General features: G+C 43.2%; 1 protein-coding gene across 8 annotated transcripts in view; it reads right to left on the reverse strand.

The window, feature by feature from the left end:
• The window catches only part of ERBB4 (erb-b2 receptor tyrosine kinase 4), a 595041-nt gene that overhangs the window by 528540 nt on the left and 43534 nt on the right, over window positions 1-22967 (reverse strand). The window contains exon 1 of one of the 8 annotated variants that reach the window (XM_085584643.1): window positions 1-22967. This exon is cut by the window's right edge and continues 40727 nt beyond it. The exons of the other annotated variants lie outside the window; for them this stretch is intronic. The gene's annotated coding sequence lies outside the window, so the exon portion shown is untranslated. 8 annotated transcript variants of the gene reach the window in all.

Raw genomic sequence — 22967 nt, forward strand, 5'->3', positions numbered from 1 at the left:
CCTCAGCCAAGAGAAGAGAGAGCTATGGCCCAAGCTCAACACTGTGTCTTGAAAAAACAGGCCAGAGCCATTTGGCTTGGCCAAATCAGTCAGTTGTGTTGATCAGCCATTCACCAGCAGAGCGAAAGCTGGATCATCTTGGTTGGAGCCCACGATGAAGTCAGTGAGTGGCAAAAGCTCCCACATCCTCAGCTAGAAGGTCAACACCCTATGGATGCCTGAGAAACATCTAAAGTTTGTCAGGTTGTCTGAATAAGTAACCTAACAAAGTGCCCTGTATGAATAAAAAAACTAAACCAACAAACCAACACTCACCACACCTAAAACCACCTTCACTCAGTGTAAGGGTTGCTACCACAGCACAAGCTCAGCCTAGAGCTCCTGCCCTTCCCAAACACTCTGCTCACACTGCACCTTGCAGCACAGCAGCTTCCACACACCTATAAACTACTATCAGTGAGAACCTTCAAAAAACCCCTTATCTTCAACCATTGTGGCCATTGCATCAAAGGGCTTTTTTGCATTCTGCAGAACTGCCTCGACCTTGTCACCTTGCACAATTCAGGGTGCACTCAGCCCATTGTAGACATTCCATATTAAAATACTGCAGCATGGGGTTTTCAAAGCACATGGAAAGTTTCTTGTGCTCATTTTGGGTAGCACTGGGAAATAAAATAGGAGCAACGCACTTCAACTTTAGCCTCACTTAAATTCAGTGATGTCCCATCAAAGTAGCACATCCTTGCTTTCAGTTTTAAGCTGTATTTTGCATAAATCCCAACCACAATTTAAGCCTACATTGTCTTCAGGGTGCCCAGGAACACCCTGGGAGATTTCCAAGGTTCCCAAGGATCCATCATGCTCCCAGAAAGGTCCCCTGATCCCAAAGGGGTTGCTCTTCCTGCAATACACAAGACAATTTGCATTGTTTTTATTTGTTCTCTTGGTGTTATTGTTAGAGAGCCCAGGTGACATTCCCAGGAGGGAGCACTGAGGTGTCACCCTTAGGTGCTCTTCCAAAGGCATTGTAAGCGTGAAAGCAACATGCATCTGTGATTCCCCAAAAATTGCCCACGTGAACAGATTTAATCTGCATTACAAATGTCTTTTCACGGCTGGAGTCAAGGCAGAGCTCTTCTTTCAAGGGAGGGGAAAGCTGAAGCTCTGCTATTATACATTTCAGCTCAAGTTTCTGGTGTATTTTCCTTGCAATGCATGACTAATATTCTTAGGCAGCATCTAATAGCACAACTCAGACATGCTACCTGTAGGACTATTTTTTTCAGAACACCCATCAGAGGGCTTTGAACTGTGTCTGTTAAGTTTTTGTGTCTTTTCCCTGTGATTATGGCATCGGTTTCAAAGCAGCGCTCAGCAAACTCGGCTGCTTCACGAAAATCTGCTGTGCAGGCCAAATAGCCAAACACACAGGCACATGCAATTAAAATCAAATGCCCAGATGATCATTTCAGTTTTAATTAGATTTTACCAGGACTATGAGTTAAGGCTGCAGGCTGAGATGTTGATTTAAAGCTGTAGCTAATGTGTTTTATTGCCAGATTTGCTCATAGTCAAAGCTAATTATCCCTATTATGCTTACATGATTTTTCAAACAACCAAAAAAAAAAGGGGCATTAAAAAGTGAGTTTGTAGCAAGCAGATTGGCCTGCCAGTGTCTGGGTGTGCACGTGCATGTTTGTATTTACCAGCCATTTAAAACCCAGATCTTCAGTCATACAGGGAAAAAAACCCCAAGCAATTAGCAGATGAAGTGTGGTGCTGTTAAACAAACATCTCATTTCCAAGACCCATCAGGAAACACTGAATGCAATACAATCTTATGCTCTTCCTAAATACAGTGATGTCATGGAAAGCAAGATCTTTAGAGGAAGAGCTAAGAAATGCTGAGTAGTTTAGTGAAATCATATCTTAAAATGTAAGGGGACCTAAAGGGAATTTTCAGTGGTTTTCTTCAATGTGAAAAAAAAAAATCAAATACTGGTTTTGGGTTTTGCAGTTATTCTTCTCACTATTAACATTCCTTAATTTTATCTCTGGGAAAATGAAAAATGGAAAACACTGAGGAAAAAGAACAAGAAAATGTAACTCTAAAGATTTTTTTACATTTTTGATTCTTAAAACTGCCAAGAAATTTCAAAAGAAACAGCAATTGGGGAAAAAAAAAAAAGCAACCCATAACTACTCTGTTTGAAGTAAAGCCTTGCCTCTTTTCCTCAGAAAGAGTTCAGATACGACTTGAAGAAGCCTTCCCCACTGTTCTTCCCTCCTCCTTGAGCAAGGACCCAAGAGTATTTCCTCTTGCTTTCATCTCTGTATCCACTGCCTCCACCCTGAACGGGTGCTCTTCTACCCAGGAGCCTCCTGTGATGTGCAGGCATTCCAAGGAAACTCCAAGAAACTTATCTTCCATGAGTTAAACCAAAAATAGCACACAGACAGCCAGTCAGTACTTCCCCCCTCCCTCCCTGCTTCTGTCAGAACAGATTGCGTTTTGCTTCTGTTTTGATTTTTAAAGGAAAACATTCTGGACAGAAAGAGAGTATGTTTTCCCACTAGAAAATGTTCATTTTCTTTGAAAAAAAAGAATAAAAACTCCCCCAAAAACCAACCCTATTGGGATCACACTGTAGGGCTGCAATGCCTCATGGTTTCTTCTCAAGGCGAGTCCCTCGGAGTGGCAGGGCCAGCAGGGAAGAACAGCCTGCTGAGTCAGTCTTCAACTGAGTCAAAAAGTGCTCCACTTTCAAGTGTTTCATCTTCCCACTGGAGCTGCAGATCACCTCTCCCACAAACTGAAATTGTCCTCCACACTGTTTCTGCAGGAATGCCATGGAGCTCTACAGGCTGCCAGAGGTACCATGGCTGTGACGCTCAGCACGCTGCAAAGCTGACTTAAATGGTGCATTTTAGGGCAAAAAAAAACAGAGAAAGATGTTTCATTCTCTCAAAAACCAGAGAAAGATGTTTCATCCTCTCTGGACACGATGCTGTGTTGCTGAACGTGCAGATGGATTTTCACTACAAGCAGGATGTCTCCTATTTATAACTTCTGTTTACTGGCAGTTACTCTGTTGTAGGTAATTATTCTTTCCTAATTCTTTGTGTTGATGGAGATGCCCTCCCAGCTGCTAGCCAGCCATGCCATGGAGCTCATCACACTGGGATGAGGAACATCAAGGGAACATCAACCCCAGCACAGGTAGATCCACAGAAGGACCTCCTCCAGGAAGGAGACAACTGCTCATGGCCTGACAGCTCATCCCTAACTAGCCTGGGAGGTTCTTGGCAACCTAAGTGCCACCAAAGTAGCAGTGTGCTGTCACCAGATAAGGAAACCACTTTCTCAGCATTACTGATAGAAAAGCAAAGTACTGACTGCCTGTACCTCCCCAAAGCCTCACATACATGGCACTAAAAGACATTCAGTAGTGGACTGTGTAAAATCTCACTGGAAGGTTAAAGAAATAAAAAGATAAAGCTGGCTTTAATATTTTAATTGCCATTGCATTTGACAATTTTAGGCTTTGGCTAGAGCAAGGATCTAACAGAGATTCCTGCTAATAACTACTTTTGCATTTACAGTTATAGGGCTCTTAAAACAATTTTTATGAGCAATACTCTAAAACAACTCCAGATTTTCTGACTTTCATAGCCTTGTAAAAAAAATCCAAAATACTGGCGTAGAAAAGCACTCAAAACCCATAGATATTTGGTAAAGCCAACCCCTACACTGTTTCAGGTCAGCTATGCTGCTGTTAGATACCCAGCAGCAGCACCAAGGCCAGCCAGAGCACCTCTGATGTTACTGTGCATGCGACACCCCAACCTGGACAGACACAGCACCCAGGGCATGCCCACAGGATTATTTCCACCTCTTTCCCCAAGGTGTTCTGGGCTGCCCTCTGGTCTCAGCAGGTTTGGGGATCCCAGAACCACCCCCAGGTTTACAGGTGTGTGCAGCAGATCACCATTAGTTTTACCAGGTCTTTGCTGCAGCAGTAGTAATTTTACTATCACTTGCTTTAAGGGAACAGCTGGGCCTGCTTCTTTGGTGTGTGTATTTCCAAACAAGTCAGCCAAGACCAGCCTGTGAATGCAGCAATGAAAGGCTCCTCTCAGAGAGCCTTTCCCTGGACATCCAACAAAGGGGAAATGAAGAGCTAAGCCTGGACAAGACCCAAAGAGCTCTTCATATGAATAACTGCAAATGGGAAAATGATGCCCCAAGAGACAGAGTTGGAGGCAAGTTGTGACAATGGTTAATAACTCCCAAGGCTGGCAGGGCTGAGGATTATTTTAACAGCCCAGCATGCCAGTGCCATTGGATGGACACCATCACCCTCTGAAATCCTGAAGGATTTTGTTCAGTCTGCTTCTAAGTGACAGCTGCAGATGAAGACAGAGCTTTTTGCTTTTCCAGCATTGAACAAATTGCACTTTTCAGCAACACCTGGCCAAGGTTTCTGCTTCCGTCTCGTTCTCCTCGTACCTTCTTAGTCAAACAGAATCCAGCCATCATTTTAACTTTCAATCCACAATGGAAAGGTCAGATCCCGTGGACAGAGGCCAAAGCCTTTGTTTGCAGCCCCAAATAGGATTGCATTAGTTAAGCTTTAGCTGCCGTTCTCAATTTTCTTCATTCACAGTATACACTGGCAGCCAATTTAGTTGAAAGAAATTTGGCAACTGCTCTTGGACCTTCATCCCCCACTGTTGCTTTCTCCCCCAGTTAAACCAACTATTTTCCTTTGCTATTAATGACAGATACTAAAGCATCTCACTAGTGCCTAAGCAGAGCAAACAAATGTGTGCCTGTTCAGGAATGACTTGGCCCAAACCATGAGGTTTCTGATAGCAATTAATGCCTGTGTACAGAGACTTTTTTCTTTCTATTGAAGCATTTCCATATATATCACAGAGCGCACCACCACCCAGCATGCAAAAATTGACAGTATGCACAGGATGATGTATCTATCAAACTAAACAAAACAGGAATTCAAACCCCTGAGGGCTGCAGAGGGATGACAACAGGATGCATAAGGACTGGAATGGTGGAAGCCTAACTGCAGGCATGGTGGATCTTCTCTAATGAACACCTTGATATGGGATCTGTAGGTTTTTATGATTTCAAATACATAGCACTATCAGTACTTTTTAGGAAGAACTAAGAGTATGAAGACCCTAAGACTTCAAAAGTAGCCTTCAAATACTGCTTTTCATGCAATGGACCTCTCCTAATGTGGATCAGGATAGGTCTCAACCCTGACATCACCAGATGCAATGACTTGCTAGAGGAAGGTGGCAATAGATGTGTCATCCCCTGGCCTGCACACCAGCATGCACTTACCTGTGGCATTTGTTTCTCATCAGTAAAATGGAACCTGTATACATGGCCATACACATTTAACTCACAGGTGGCTATGTCATGGAAGTCTGCAGTGTGAAAGGTGCTTGCACACAAACTCCTAGGCATGCTCGAGTCCTCCAATGGTTCTTTCCCAAAATGAGTGGCCATGAAAGACAAATATCACCGAATGCAATCAGAACTTTAATTTACTATATTCCATTCAAAAGCTGCCTCCAGTCAGGTTTATCAAGCTCTGCCAGCATAATTTCATACATGCCCCATGATTTATTTATTCCTCTGATACATTAGGAGGAAAAGATACTGGGTCATCCATGGGTCCTGGCTGCCAACGAATATCAGGACTGGAAGTTGGGTTGTCTGCTCAGGGCACGAATGAGAGGTTTGTAACAAAACACTGGCTCCATTTATTGACTTTGCAAAACAACCAGCTTTCTAACTCACCATTAACTGATCCCATGAAAGTCAGGCTTCAAAGAAAGAGAAAGTCCAATGCCATAAGCAGAGCAGGGTTTCCCAGTGGAAGCTCACTAAGGGACTGCCAGTCGGATTACTTCCAGGCTTAAACCCTGGAGCTCAGAAATGCCTTTGTACCCTGAACTGAAGGAGAAGCTGAAATGTGCTGCTACATGCTGTCCTTTTCCAAAGCTCACCAGCACCAGCTCCCCCATCTGAAGACACACCAGCAGCAGCTGGACTGGATTTTTTTTTTTTTTTTTTGTGTACAATGAGGGTGCTAAAACACTGGCAAAGATTGCCCAGAGAGGGAGTGGCTGGAAACATCCAAGGTCAGATTGGGCAGGGCTCTGAGCAACTCTCATGTCCCTGCTCATTGCAGAGGAGCTGAACTAGATAATCCTTAAAGGTGACTTCCAACCCAAACCATTCTGAGATTCTCTGATGACATTCCTGACTGAGGAATGGCTGGACTCCTCAACACACTGAAACTTCTTTTGTAATTGAGAGCAGCAATGAAGAGACAGGTGAGAATCTTGATCCCCATTCCCCAAAACACAACCATTCAGCTAAGTCTTCATTTATGTCCAACACTTCTTTCAACCTGAGAAGACACTGTTGGTACAATGATACAGGTATTTCATTATTTAGAACAGCAGAGTCTCACTGGTTATCCTGTACTGTTTTATCCTATTAGTGGCAGGAATTTTAACATGCCACAAATGCCTAATATCCTACTATGGGTTTTAGGTTTTTTTCAGTAAAGATCGTTTATACTGCAAAATCCCCCTTCACCAAAATAGGAGTATTTAAATGGAACAGATAATTATCAGCTAAAGTGTAATGGGTAAAAATGTAGGATAATTGCTTCTGCTTTTTCACTTCAATACTGTCAAAACATGTCTGTTCAATAAGCACAGAGCAGCTGTGTTTCAACTCTGTCATTATATTTAGACATGTATATTAATTGAATTATATTTCTATTTATTTTACTCAATGCCATTCTGTTTATACACATGAGATGATTCATTATTTTTAAATTATTTTTTCAATACTGGCCATTCCATACAATTTTAAAATATTGCATTTCCTTTCCAACTCCGAAGTCTTGTTTAATGTCTAAAGACAAGCTGCAGAGCAGAATCAACATTCCTCCACAAGTCCTACGCCTTATATGCCAGAATTTTTGAATAAATATAACCAGCTGGGGGTTTGAGTCAGGAAAAACTAGCCCTGTTCTGTGTTTGACAAACACTGAAAATACAGGCTAGTAGAAGGAAGAAATATATGAGGAACAACAAGGAATGCAAAGACCTTTTTAAGGGTCTAAAGAGAGTGATGCTCTCCAGGCAGGTTGCTGCATCAGTTATGGGCAGAGGGCACAGTGTCTGAAGGCACATCCCCAAACCAGCAGTGCAACTGCACCCTCACCAAAAGGACTGGGAATTTCCTCCTCTAATGCTTCCCAGCACCAGGCCAGGATCCAAAGCCTCTGCCCAAGGGCATCTGTTCATTTGAAGTGAGTACACTGTGCTCCTTCCCCCCTTCCCCACAAAGCTGGACATGAGATTTATGTTGGAGGAGGAGCAGAGTTAATGCGTGAATGACTTCACAAGGTCGTTAGAGATTAAAATTGATACAGATTAAATTCTGCTGAAACCAACAGAGGTATAGGAAGGGGCTTGGGCCAGCACTGGACAAGATAAACAGGTAATTCAGACTCAGGAAAGTCTGTGAATAATGCTATGGGAAGCAGTGGGTCACTCACTCCCAAATATCCCCTGGGAGAAGGAGGAACCTCCCTCCCAGTGTCCAACATCCAAAGCCTCAAGGACAAGTTATCAGAGCTTTCATTCAAAATCCAATGCATGTAGAAAAAGGATTATTATTTTTCTTGAAGAGGGGGAAGGTCAGAGTCAAGTATGCTTTTCTTCCTTTTTTTTTTTTTTAATTTCAATGGCTTTATAGGTTCCTGAAGTCACTTGGGCTACAGAAATGTATTTCTATCATTTTCATTTTGACCAGCAAAGCAAGTGGTGAGTACAAAGGAAAAAAAAAAGAAGACACACAATATCAGCCACAACACTGACATGAAATAAAATACTTCAGAGATATTATGATGTGTTGAGGCATCCTCCTGGCTACTCTTAAAAGATGTCAAGTGTAATTCAGATTTGATTTCTTCCACTGTGGGTAACCCTGGCAGCAGAAAACTTTCATCAATAAAAAAAAATTCAGCCACATGACTTCAACTCCCTGTTTATAAACACTAAGAGGATGTGTGAACTGGATCATGAATATGGTGCTCTCAAATTCCAAGTGCTGCAGCCAGCCAGCCAGACACAGGGCATATATCCTGGATCAAGACAACAATGTCAAATTAATCTAATTATTTTCTTGGAACAAAGGTCCTGAAGAGTTTTTGTTACAAAATGTTGATGTTTCCTCTCCCTGTGACAGCTCATTGGCCCAATGCCGCCTGGGAGGGAGAAAAGGCTCTTCCAGATAAAACCTTGCCTGCTCTAAATGCTTTCTACTATTTATAATAATTCTGAAAAATTCTAACAGCACACACAGAACATTTTGCCTTGTAAAACAGATGTGAGGCAGGACAGATGCTGAGCTTTATTTTTCTCCTCACCATTATTTTTATTCTGCTAAACAGACCATGTGACAGGAGAGCACAGCAACTGGAACCTGGGAAAGCCAAACTGAATGACAGAAATTATACCCACACAATAAAGTAATTTGATGCAAGAGGAGGAGCAGATTGGTAGGTGAAAACCATCTACTACCAGAACTGGTTACAGTTTTAGAGGGAGGGCCCAGGGTGGTCCATGAGCCCTCTAGCCAGAGTCCATGAGTGCACTGGCAGTGCCTGCAGGACTGGTTCAGACCCTCAGGATCTCTCAGAGGTGCATTTGGTGCACACCTCAAGTGAAGCATTAGACTTTACTTGTTGGAAAGGAAATTTAGGATACTTGCTCCAAGGACAGGCTGTGATCCAAACTGGTGTATGCATGTGAGGGCACTGGGAGGATCTGCCCTCTAACTGTGCTACTGCTCTAAACCAAACACTCCCCCCTACACACCAGTGGAATAAGAACTACAGGGACATAGGCATTGTTTTTGCCAAAGCCATGGCACAGAAGGAAAACCAAGCCTGGTATCAGAGTACAGTGCTGAGACAGATTTACAGCTGCACACATTAAGTCATTAGACACCTAAACACATTTAAAAAGCAGAAAGATAGAGTCAAAATTACTCTCTAGGTTAAAAGGGTATATTTGCTTTTTTGTTTTACTGGAAACATATTTCAATTGCTGATGCTTTTCCTCAAATTTGATTTCTGGTTTTCTGGTCCTGTAGAGAAAAAGATTCCCTCTGGATACAAATACACCTGTAGGAGGGAGCTCACACACGAGCTTGGGTCTTCACTTCATTTTCTTCACCATTCTGCTCCCCATGAAGCCCAACCAAAGGATGCGACTGATGTACTTCATTAATTTGTTTGTTGTCAACTAAGATTTGGTTCCACGGGGAGGGGGTTGTCAATTTATAAAGACCTTAAATTACTACTAGAAGTATAAATGACAACTGAATACGAAGGTTTTACTTTGTGTTTACCCAAAGATATGAAGGTACTTTTTGGTGCTGAGATCTGCCCTGGTACCTCCCAGGGAGCTGATATCAATTCTAGTCCTGAGAATGAGTTTCAGCCTGCAGCACTGGGTGGGGTGCCCACATCAGGGAAAATTATCTGCAAATAATAGTTCTCCATCAGCTAAAAAAAAGAAAGCAGTGGGTTAAAAGCAACCAGCAGTTAAAAGTAATACCCATAAAAGAATCACAAAGTGTGATGTGAGACCAATGAAGGCCCAGCTCTTTATGCCCTACTTTCCTGCATTCACACCTACATAAAGAAGAAAGGAAGATGTAAGGAGGAAAAGCCAACATCTGGGAAATTCAGTTCTACACGGAATGTGGCGAGTTTCCCCGAGCCACCAGCAGTCAAGTTCACTAATGATATCTGCTCACATAAAATGTCACCAACGAAACTCCCTTCCTTTAGGGGATGTTTCGTAAAACTTCCTAAGCGACGCGCTCATTGTCCTGCTCGGAAAAGGTCATAAAGCTCTGCGTTCTGCTCTGCGCTGCTCTGGCCGACAGCTGTGATTTACAGCGCTCCTGATTACTGCCACCAACAGCAAGAGGCTCGCGCCTACCGATACCGCCACTCCAATTTGGCAGGCTAAAAGTCTCCTAAAATCATGAAGTGCTGCCATAACTTTATATGACTTCATTCCAAACCCTCAGCTATTTCTAAAATAAAGCGTTTAAAGACATTTCAGGGCTCCAATTACAGTCTCTAAAAGGAAATGTACTGCTGGAGACCTCGCGGCGCTCGTGCCCAAATCCTCCTGCAAATGTGCACTCAAATGCTTCCAAATTGGTTCCCGCAGAGTAAAGTTACTAGAAATCAGTGCACCATTTTTCACTTCATTTTCCGACGACTTCATAAGGCTGGGAAGCGAGAAGCATACTGAATGGATTTACATTGCTGCCCAGGGATGCTGTGATGCCGCAGCTAACAGCCAGGATGCAGGGTTTTATGTGGTTGTCCTGCTGCTGGCAAACCTTCCCGGTGCTCAGCCCGTTCTCCCATGTGCCTGTTTTGTTCCATTTTAGAAAAACGAGTTTAAAAACAAAGAGGCCAAAAGCTATGGCCTGAAGAAAGCTCCACAAGCTGGGAGTGACCTTTGGCTCTGTCTGAACATTCAATTTTCCTGAGCAAAACCTTCTACAGAAGGTCAGGCTTCTGGCAGACCCTCTGCCAAGGGAACACTCCAGCCTCAACCTCCCTTCAAGTTTCGCATATGTATTCTAAGCCCCAAGCAGAAATATCTACATGCATGAAGCTAAAAGCAGGAAAAATACCAAAATCCTTTGTTGATACAGATTATATAAATACCTGCAAGGAACTTACAGCAGGTATTAATTTACCATAAAATATAGGTACTTGAATGAAAAGAAAAATTTCCAGTGAGCCTTTCATCCTTAAAAAGCACTCTCATAAAACACAGGGGAAAAACATAATAGTTCAGGTTTAGTTGAAAATATTTGGCTCCTAAAAAAGGAGCAGAGCATAACAAGCTCTAAACCAAAAGTCTGACATGGGAAACCAAAAAATTAGAAAATGTGTGTTGGGAAAGGGTTTCAATAGTGGAGCAGCTAATATTTCGTGTTGAATATTTGTCTTTCCATTCTACTGCCTCTCAGATGTGATCAGCAGTCTTAACATTAGCTGCTAGGTTGAGGAACACAAACCCATGTAACAGCAGGAAATCACCTGCCAAGTGCACTATGCAATGGGCTTTAAAATATCCCACTAACCCATTATCATGCTGTTTTCCAATACTTGGCAAGCACAAACCAGTGCCCAAAGGCAAAGGGCTCAACAACCCACCCTGCTATTGGCTCCTGAACAAAAATTGCCAAGTTTGGATGCTTGTTGGTGTTATGCCTTTAGCACAAAGAAAAAGCTCTGTCCCTTTGAGCCTGGCTGATGTGGAAGAACGTGGTCCCAAAGTAGTGAACCTTGAGCCTCTCTCCCCAGACAGCTCCAGTCTGCACAGTTGCAGTGGAAATAAATGCAGCTCCTAAATTACAGCTGGAGAAGAGTGCTTTTTAGCAGCCTTTCTCAGTTTCTTTAATGTCCAAGATAAAAATCAGCATATTGGCATTCTGAGTTCTGCTGATTCCGACCAGAAACCATAAGCTGGATTTGTTTTGGGTTCCTTTAGTCCACGCAGTGCTTGGAATAGTCCTGATTAGATTTTACCGCAGATTATTTTTCCTGCAGGGAAAGCAATGCTGCAGGGGGGAAAAAATTACAGCACTGCTTGTGCTACCAGGAAAATTAAAACTCTTGTAATTCTCACATGATGATGTTGAAAGGACTTACTGGGAGGCACAAAGAGCTGTGCATTGCGTTGGGAGCTCTGTTTGTAGCTTAACCAGCCAAAGTAGCTCCAAGGGTACCTCTCTTCTTCCTCCTGTGGCTCTGGAAAGGCAGACATGTGAGCTGTAAGTGGCCCTGCTGGCTGGCACTGCTCCCAGCCCGTGAGCCTGGCCCCTGCTCAGCCACAGCCGGGCATCCGGCCTCAGCCCGAGAAGAGCAAGGCAAGCAAGGCAAAGGCACAAAGACACAGTGGCAATTCATGGATTATTAAACCTGACTGAATCTCTTCTTCAGTGTCTGACAGGACTGAACACACAGCAGCCTCACTCCTAATGTCTGCAGAAGGTTTACGGAAGTACAAGCTAATTATTTTTGGAAGATGTTTCTACATAAACCTATTGAACGTGCACAGAAACGCACAAACTGGCCTGTAACAAGCTCCAAGGATACCTCCTCTCTTGCAAGTGCCTGATTGTTGAGACCGAGGTGACTTTTGCATCACATTTGGCTACTACAGTTGGCAGTGGGGAAATGCACATGAAAGTGAATCCTTACTGCCAGGCTGCTCCAGAGGAGTGAGTGACGAGAAGGCGATGGAATACACAGGTTTTATTACACACAGATTGTGCTTTCCCATTGAGATACTGATGCCTTCCTCTTCTTTACTGCACATTTTCCACTATATAACCCGTCTGTCTCAAGAACAGAGACATTCAGGGTACCAGGTTGTTTAAAACTTCTTATCTTTAAGTTATTTATAATCGCCCACTTTTCACAAGGAACTGCAGCTAAGGCTTTCTTCCAGAAAGGCAAGATAAGTTTAGCAGTAACTATGGGAAAGCTTTTAGTAGCAGAGTTGAGACAGGGATGAAGGAAAGTGAAAGCTGTCACAGTAAATCCTAGGTGAGATGCCTCACTGCATCTTCATGCTGTAAGTTAGCACCAGCTCTCCATGGCAGCCTGCAGCTGTTCATGCTGTCATTTTGGAGTTTTTCATCACCCATCTTCATTTTTATTAAATGGTGCAATTTGCCTTTTCTTCTTTGGCACAATTATTTAATTAATCTTTCTCCAGCATCCTGCTACCACAGAGTGCACAATCCAGATATTCCTAGCACCAAATTTCTAGCTGTCTTTTTTCCTCATATAAAAACTGCACACTAACAGGTGGAAAAATATTTCTTAGAAAAATTAATCAACTTTCAGCTCCTTCTGACAACTAAGACTTATGTGTATTCAGCAACTCCTTGTAAGGAATGCATTTACTTCCTCTCCTCTGTTTTAGACTTCAGAATTTATAGTGCAAGGCAGCATCAGCAGTTGCAGTTGGATATCTATCTAAGTAGCTGTAGTTAATGGAACTCTTTATATAAAGCCCTTTCCCAGTTCTGGGAAACAACAACTTCAAATTCACCTGTTTAAGAGGAGATAAAGCAAGAATCTACAGCTCTTCATCCAGCATCACATCAACTTGCTAAAGCAACCCCCACACCCTATGCTCCACACATCAACCATCACCCCAAACCAATCTGTGAAGATGAGTTTTATAGCCAGCCTTTTTCAGTCTCACACAATTCAGATCAGACCTCAACAGATATCGTTCAAAACAAAAACGTGCTAACGTCCAAAAAATTTGGTTTATGCACTCCTATACCTTGAGTAAAGTCTTCTACAAGTTCCACAAATGATCAGATATTCTACTACAGAAAACCTGCTGACAGATGTTGCACATCTTGGAGTGTTTAACAACAAAAAACATGCTCCTGGCCTTTGCAATGCCAAGTAATATTTCTGTACATGTCTTCAAAAATATACCCGTGTTGTAATACCACAGGACAAATGCTTACTGATATTTCAACTGTAGTCTATTGGATTTCTTATTAACCAAGTGTCTTTATTCTATTCACAATAGCATTCAGCCTGAGTAATTGTCTTCCATTCCTGAAAATGGCTGTGAAGCCAAATGTGGAAGAAAAGGGAAGAGTTCTGCAGAGCATTTACAATAATTGTAATAGCTGTCCTGTAATATCTATTTGTTCTCTGTTATTTCTCTTCTAGATCATTTTCATTTCAAAATATAATGCACCCATCACATATGGAATATACATATGCAATTTCTATGTTTTGCATAAAAACAATGTAAGAAGTATCAACTTGTAGTAAAGGCAACCTGGCATCTTCAGGAAACTAACTGAACTTCAAAGTGACAGCCACAACCTGTGCCTCTTGTACCTTACCTACCCATACCTCCTGCCCAGCAGCAGGTCTGCCCACTCTGTGGTTTGGGGGGCCCATTTTATTACCCTTTGCTTCTTTGTTCCATTTGCAATCAATTACTGTTAAATAATGGTGAATTTTCCTGCACTGCTGCCAGCTCCACTGACTGAGACACGAGTAGTTTCCTGCCTGGCAGCTCGTGCACAAGCAAACACGTGGTGTCTGGTGTCCTGTGCATGAAGCTCTGCAAAACTCCACATGGTTCTTTGCTCAGAGCAAACCTGAGACATGTCTCGCTCCCCAGCTCAATTCCTCTTTCACTGCACTTAATATTGGCGTCCTTTCTTGCTCTGTTACCAACTCACCCCTCCAGTTTAGTGTCTCACCTTTCCTCAGATGCTGGAAGCAACTGTGTATTCTATTCACTTTCATTCTACTCTATTCTATGTATTCTATTCTATGTATTCTATTCACTTCACTATTCTATTCATTTGCATTCTATTTCTGTGTAAGGGAATGCAATTGTAATACCAAAATTCTGCAAAGCTCTCTGTTCTCACACCAGTACTCAACTCCCTAAAAATAAACATACACCTTTCTTTGTGGTATTCCCTTCTATGCTTAAAATAACAAAAACACAGAGTAAGACAGACGTGGAAGGACCAACGGTGTCTACAAGCCTAATGCAAAGTATCTGAAGGACCTATGTAACACAGGGTCTCCCACATGTCCCTACTCCTTCCAACAGAATGTGTCCCCTAGTATGGAACTTGACAGTCTCTTGCTAGTGCTCCCGGCTATATCTCTTTACCCTGCCTGATGTGGATATCTCATTCTCTCTGCAGCAACCTGCCACCTCAAAGCTGTCACCAGGTCTACCTTCTCTGCAAGCTAAACAACCAGCAACCACCAACTACTTTGTCCCCTAAGCTCCCAATTATTCTTGCTGCTCCATTCACACTCTGCCCAGTTCCCCTTTCCCATCTGGACACTCACCATCCATCCAAGAACAGTGCTCAGGCTGACACCTGCCACACGTTGACCTCATCAGAAGGAAAAAAACCACCAACAAACAAATAAATATAACAAAGTTTCTGGAGCAAGTGTTGACACTCAGCAGTCCAAGTGCTGATACTCAGCAGCAGTCCTGGTGCACCTCTGTGGGCAGACTGTCCCATCTGTCACTGCCATGCTGACACGAGTCTGACTAATTCATGAGCTCACTAACTTCACATGTCACAGTGTTCAAGGGAGGAAAGGGCTGGATGGACTCATGTTGCCAATTGTCAGCTGATGCTGACCTCTTTGAAGCACCTACTCTGACAACCTCTCTTCTGACAGTCTCTGCCCAAAGAGCAGCATCAGGTGCATTGTCCACGAGCCTGTCACTGCCACTTCATGTCTAGAACTCCAACAATGGGCACAAACCACCTGCCACGCAAACCTTTAAAAAAACAAACAAAACAACTGCTCCTGTTTTCATGGCAATCTCTTGATGACTACCAAGCACAGCAGGAAGATCTCAGATGCTGCTGGTATGGCTACAAAACAAGTCATTCATTGAAATTGTTCAAATACTCAACTGGTAGGAATCACTGCCAGTCCAGGGAAGTCAGAAGATCTGAACCCTGTTCATATTAAAAATGGATAGATTCCCCAGAGTCCCCTGCTGATGTTTATCTGCTAGCAATCTAGAACAGTATTTTCTGACTAATCCTTCAAAGTCGTTATTTGTTTCAGCCTCAAACTCCTCACATCCATTGCTCCTGCTAGGATTTTTTAACTCACCCTAAGAATTATATACATGATTTTTCTGCAAGAGCCTTTTCTCCTCTTGTCTGGTTCCTCAACAATTCAAGGCAGTACCCAAGAAAAACACAAGGCTTTTCCTTTAGCTGGTCTGAGTGCTGTCCTGCCGTAAGTTTTTTTATTTTAAGGCATTGGTCTAGCAGGAGGAATTGATATGGAAATGAGTGTCATTACCAGCGTAAACAATCTGTTACTTTCCATACAAGTCAGAGTGTTAAATCACCACTGGTCCACTACATTACCATCTGAATAGCAGGAGGTAGGGAATGGGCCATATGTTAAAAAGCAGGTTACCCACATCTTCATTTGCAAATGAAAAGCAAGAATGACAGCTGAAAGGTGAAGATATGACCATTGATCATATTGCCATTCCCAGGGCCCCCACGCAGAATACCCAGTTATGAGACAACCAGACAGTTCCTCAGCTCCAAATACCATCCACTTCACGGCAAGGCTCCAAAAATCGACTTATGATACACCAAGTGTGTCACCCAGCCTGCTTCCAGCTCAGCATAGGAGGTTTCCTAACTAAATTTCACCTATCACAAGAAATTACTTGAAGAACTATAGTAAAAATGTGGTGGACTTCAGCTCAGGGAAGAAATTATGATGTCTGGCTCCAGATCAGAAGGCTGAAGGATCTGCTTTATTAAAACTATACTATATTACATTAATATACTATTTAAAGAGAGACTATCCTATTCTACATACTGACTTCTTACTCACCTATCTGACTCAAACCTGTGACTCTCTGCTGAGAGCCCGAGCCACAGCTGGATCCATTGGTCACTGACCCCAAACACCCTTCACCAGAATCCAGCCCAGCCATCACTGCAGGTAAACAATCTCCACACCACATTCCACATGGGGAAAGCAAAGGAGCAGAGATAAAGATTGTTTTCTCTTCTTCTCTCTGTGCTTCTCCAAGAAATCCTGAGAGACAGAATTATGCCTCTCTGTCCAGAGAATATGAATGTCACAAAAGAACTGCACCACAAAAGGCCTATATTTGCCTTCTTAAGTTGTGGCACACACCAAAGGACCCAGGTTTCCCAAGAGAGCTGCAGGAGGAAGCAAAACAAAAACTCTGCATCAGGAGGGGCTCATCATCCAAACCAACCATAGGGCAGAAATACCCAACCCTGCCCCATCTCCCAGTTTTTAATCCCAACATCATGAGCTAAGTGATGCCTTCTAGCTAAACAGCAGCTATTATGCTGACTTTGTACTAGGAATAACACCAGAGAGTCCTTCTTTAGGCAGGAATTAACAACCAAGTTCCACTTTAATAGGTAAGGCAGGCAGAGAAGAGTCTCCAGCTCTGTGATGGGGAGCATTTAATGGAGTTATCCCTCCCCACCCAGAGCTGCTCCCTCTCAACTGTGGCTACAAAAAGATAGAGGGGGGAGAGAAAGGCATATTTTTACTTGGTGGGATCATTTCATGCCTTGCCTGCAAACTCATTTACCCTCCAGCAAGGGGAATGGCTGTGCAGGCCACAGGGATGACACATAGCCATAAACCCCCTGACTGGTGCCCAGCGAGAGTGGCAATAGCACCATGCTCTGCATCAGCAGTGCTGCTGCTGCTTAATATATCCCTGCAAAGATATTGCTTTGCTCTTCAGGAACAGGACTTTCTACCTCAGTGTCCTGGTTTCCCCCCTTGTCCTTCTGTCCTTCTACATATACTCTTCAGCCAGCATTAAAAAGGGAGAAAAAAAAAAAAAAAGGAAAATTACATTGAGCGGTCAAGCTGCTCAAATTCATATGCATTAGAGCTCCCAAAAAGCAAACTAATTACATTGAAAACTATGAGCTATACAGAGCCAGTGTGACACCAAAAATGACCATTTAAGACACGATAATAAGCTCTAACACATAGTTTCTCACTTAAAATAAGTCTGGGAAGCTTGAAAAATCTGATTTGCTTTTGCAAAAGTAATCCTGCATTTGGATTACTGATGGCCTTTATAATACACCTTGCATGCCAAGCTCTGGCAGCCCTGGCTTGGCTCTCCCACCCCTCCATCCCTCCATCATTCCCATAGGAAAGGCAACTCTTCCCTCCCCAAAACTGCATGCTCTGCAAGATGCTCAGAGACCCACCAGTCCCTTCCCAGAGGGAAAATTAATTTATAAACCTGGGAGAAAACTAAAACTACACACATACTTCATGGTGTTTTTCTCTTACAGGAAGTTTTTCCTCAATCTTTACCAACTTCAAAATTTATCTAACGCATCCCCTTCTGGTAAGAAAGAATGAGGCAGTTAAATCACAGCACCCTGGCATTTGTAGCAACTAATGGATATAAACAGCATTTTCAAATCCCTCAAAATAATTTACAGTATCTCCCAAAGTTGCCTTTCAGTACAAACAGTTGCAGAGTTAAAAGGTTTTACAACTGCAAATCATTTTTGGGAACAGTGTACAGAATGAGGGTATTCATCAATGGGTTTATTAATATGAGTAGAAAGAATAATGGATGCAATATCTGCTAAGAGGACACCACATTATTATACATGCTTTAACTAATTTGCAATCTGGAAAAAAAAAAGTATATTGTATCCCAGGGAGGCTCTTATCATTTGCCTACTGCTCTCTTTAGGCACTTACAACACCTGATTAATTTATAATTGTTGCTTGGGTTATGCTGCTCCACAACTTCTGTACCCTGGCTGTGAATAATAATCTGGCACTAAAAATTTAATAGGTGCATTGCAATGCTAGCCAAGATGCACCCTGTTGAGTGTTAAATAACTTACTTTTTGTAAATATAGCTCTTTTTCTTTTTTCAACCATTACACTTGGATAATTCCAGCTGTCACTCAGAGCAGTAATTAACACTTACATTGCTTCACTGTGAGATTACCTGAGAGAATCCCATTTGGGTTTTTCCTCCCCCTCCTCGTTTTTTTCTAAAGCCATCACCACACTCAGCTGAGCTGCATTTTCATGCTGTGCAGCCAAGTCCATGGCACACAGCTGGTCAGCTGGGCGTGGGTTTTGGTGCTGCTTAGGAAGAATGAGCCCAGGGAGGCCAGATCAGGCTGGACATAATATTTTTCCAGGAAAAAAAAAATAATGTAAAGGAAAAGGAAAGGGAAAAGGGGAAAAGAGATGAAAGGGAAGGGGAGCAAAGGGAGAAGGGGAGCAGGAGAGGGGAGCAAAGGGGAGAGGGGAGCAAAGGGGAGAGGGGAGCAAAGGGGAAATGAGTTTCTGGAACAACAACAGTGAGAGAGAGACAGACTGGCTGTGTTGCCACTACAAGTAAACAGCAGCAGCAATGGAAGCCAAACGTCCCTGGGAGTGAACCAACACTCCCACAGCAATCAGGGAGATCCAAATGTCGGGATGCACAACAGATCACTTGGACACAGAAACCTGCCCCAGCCAAAGTCTTCCCTGAGAAAGGCACAGGAAGAGCCAGACTGAGCCAGGACAAGTGCAGGAGGGCCAGCAGAAGTCATCAACCTGCACAAGTTGTGCAGCCCAGCCAAGGGCAGCTCCTCAGGAGGTGTCTCCATGGCCAGGGCTGGGTGAGGGATGCAGAGCTGCCTCGGGAGCACATTCCACGGTGTGGAGGGCAGCAGTGACAAACGAGGTAACTCTGACCTTGCAGCAGCTCTCCAGTGGCAAGGACATCTGACAGCCTTTGCTGGTTAACCCAAATACAGCACAAAACCTCAAGGCAAGCTGGAAACCTTGGTCAGGGGGAGCCGAGGGCCACAGCAGGCTCAGAGAGAACTGTGTGTTTGTCCTTGCCCCCTGGGAAAGGCACCACTGGTGCCCTCCAGCACCACCACCAGTTCCCAGGCACATCCTGGTCCTTGCCCTGTGCTCCAGCAGCAATGGAGGCAATACAGAAATACAGTAAGATTCAGGAAAGGGGGCAACTTTTTGGAAGGATCTGACCAGAGAAGGCTTCAACAAGCCAGCTGAGCCAGCCCAATGACCAGCATGGATCACTGTGCCTTGCAACTTTAAAAGCTATTTCCTTTCTGAGTTAATTTGTACCCTATTTTTCTAGTATAATGCAAATTAATTTCTGCATAAAACAACAGCAATGGGAGGTTTAGGCAGGATGTCCCACGAAGGACAATTTTCAAAATTTTAAGCTGATGAAAGTAGATGAAGGAGAGGAGCAAGTGGCTGAACTCTGGGTTTACATTCTCTCCCACCCTCCACCAGCAGAGCCTGGACCAGCTGGGAGAGCAACAAAAATCTGCCTCAGAACAGGCAGCAGTTACTCTTTCACTGGGTCGGGGATTTTTTTGGTTTTCTTCTCTTTTTTTTTCAGGTTTTTGATTGTTTGGCTGTTTCTTTTTAGTTCCTTCATTTTCGGGTAAGAAGAACTTCAAAGCATTACAGATAACAGACACTGCTAATCTATATCTAACAAGCTTCTTGGGGGGAGGTGGAGGGAACCCCTACAAACAAGCAACTCACTCGCTAAAATAACCATAACAGCACATTCTTTAATAACCTCAGCCCACTCCCTGGCACAGATACCATTTGTCACAGCTTTTCTGGGCAGAGCTGAGTAATTCAGAAGCGCAGGCTTTTGGGATTACAAAGAATTTTAGAGATGCTGACAAGCTGTGCCAGGAGGTCTAAAAAACAGCACCTTCTTACAGCACTCAGGATGACAAACATTTGCCGTGCTATCACTTTCATGGAAAGAGAACAGGAAAGAGTAATAAAGCTTTTAGTAGCACTAATTAAAATTACTCACAATTTACAATCTGCTTCGTCTATATCCCTAAAAATAAAGCCAATAAAGGGACAGACATTCAGAACTCTCAAATAAAAAAAAAAAATAGCTCTCCCTTGCTTTTGTATGACAGCCAAAATATAAAATACTGCATCTTCACCAGCAATAATTCTGGACAAAACCATTAATCATGCAAAACTCATTCAACACATTTTGCCTTTTCTACCACGTGTGAATAATTCACAAATTAAAAGGAGACCAACCAGGGTTAGCACTGCTATGATTAAAAGCTTTGCAAGAAACACAAATTCTTGTGCTTCAGGGTGTGCACTGACCTCTAGTTCAGAAGAGCTGAACCAAAGCTGCAGCAAGTGAAACCCAAAGTGCCTTCAGCAGAAAGGCTTCCTCAAACATGGAGCCACAGACCATGACTTCCCAGCCTCCTGAGCAGCCTGGATGTGCTATTTGCTGTTTAATATCCCACCTTCCTCAATCCCAAAGCAGCAATCAGGACAGCAGGCGCTGGGAAGCTTCAGTGCCAGCAGGTCTGGGAGGCCTCACAGAGGGTTCTAGCCCAGCTTTTGCAGAGGATCCCATCAACCTGCAAGCCCCTAATTTGTAGGTACACACCCACACCTGCAGTTGTGACACTGCCTCAGTGTCCTGGAGCCTGGTCCATTCCTGGGCTCCTTCCCAGCCCAGGAAATTCCCCATGCCAGCTTCAGTGCCCAGCAGCCTGTCAGACAGGATGGAGCAGCTCGCACCAGGCACCAGAGATGCCTTGTCTACAGGTGACAAGTGTGAATTTTGGATAATTGCCCTTTTTAAGCCAGAAAAAGAGTGGGAGGATGGAATCAAGCACTCAACAAAAAAGCATCTTGCTGCATTTTGGAGACAAGCAAATGGGTGAAAAAGTGAACTCTCATCATCCCCAGGAACATTATTCTGACTTACAGCCAAAAAAAAAAAAAAAACAAAACAGTCTGTGATGCATGAAAAACTTGTAGAACACGTAATTCAAAGAATGGTACAAAGCCAGAAAAATCCCCAGGATTTTGGGAGTGCTTTTCAAATCAGCAGCATCACAAGTAACAAGTATATGTAATGAGACTGAACTAAAATGGACTTAAGACAAATGCTAAATATCAATGTAACAGTCAAGGACCAAAGCAAATACAAAAGAAAAAAAGGGCCCACAATTAACAGTCCTACATTTCCTCCGTTAGACAATTCCATTAATGATGCAAACATTGTCACGTCCCTTGCAGAGAATTAACAGAAATGCCTTTCAGGAAATCAGGAAATCTTTTAGGAAAAGCACAACCACTTTCTTGCAGGCATGTAAATTTGGCTTAATTTTCAAGAGGATGTTTGCTTAACTCCCAAGTGTTTCCTGGGCACAGTCAGGTATCTCCCCAAGCCTTACTGCAGCTTTTTAGAGAAACTAGCTCCAAACACATTACATGAAGAAGCCCTTCTAGTAATTTTACAGATAGGGAAACTGAGGCACACGTGCTTGCAACAGTAAACCCCCAGATGTCGAGCTATAGGGTTTTTTTCCTCCCAGTGTTTCCCCTTTGTGGACAATGCAAGCAGCCCCTCATTCCTGAGGGATTTTAAATGCTCCTGCACTCCTGTCTCAGTTCAGCAGCTCGTGCACTCTCTGTGCTGGATCCTGGCACAAACCAAGGACTCCAGACCATGGTTTCAGAAAGTGAGGCACTGCTCATCACAGCTTTTAAAGCAGACACTAGCTGATCTCTTCAGTAGCACTGGAGTATTTTTTTTTCCTTCTGTTGTACTTGCTGCACACTATTCTCTTCCCATTTATTTTAAGTCCTGCTAAGTGCACTGGAGAGGGTTTGCAGTTCATATTGCACTGCACTGATCCTCCTCCTGCTTGTTTTTTGTAGCATATGGCCATTGAGGTTATAGCCTCTCTTTCACTTCTGTGTCTAGACCAATTACCTTAACTTTTTTTAATACCAAAATCTATATGACACTTCCCTCTGCAGGCATCTCTCCTGTCCTAACTCTGATTGTATCTTCACCTTTTTTCTCTTAACTACTCTGGATGGCCACAACACACAAGTGCAAAGCCTGTATCACCACCAGAGGGTTCAGATGCAAGGAGGAAAAATTAGCACTTGTGCTCAGATTTTTGTTGTCTGCTACCAATTTACTGTCAATAACATTGCCCTGTTTGTTAACTGCTAATAATTAACTAATGCTGAAGCTTAGCAATAACAACAGTCTTGTCTTCTTTTGCCCCCACTCTGCATCTTGTCACCAAGAAAAACGCCCACACAATTTTCCATTTCCTTTCCTGTTCTAGGCAGTTTTCCTTTTGGTTTCTGCACAAATCATTCATGGCAGGTCTTACTGCTATGTCAAGCACCTGGTTTTCTCACAGACCAGGCAGT

Source organism: Lonchura striata, chromosome 7, assembly GCF_050655825.1.
Source record: "Lonchura striata isolate lonStrDom1 chromosome 7, ASM5065582v1, whole genome shotgun sequence".
NCBI classification, from domain to species: domain Eukaryota; kingdom Metazoa; phylum Chordata; class Aves; order Passeriformes; family Estrildidae; genus Lonchura; species Lonchura striata.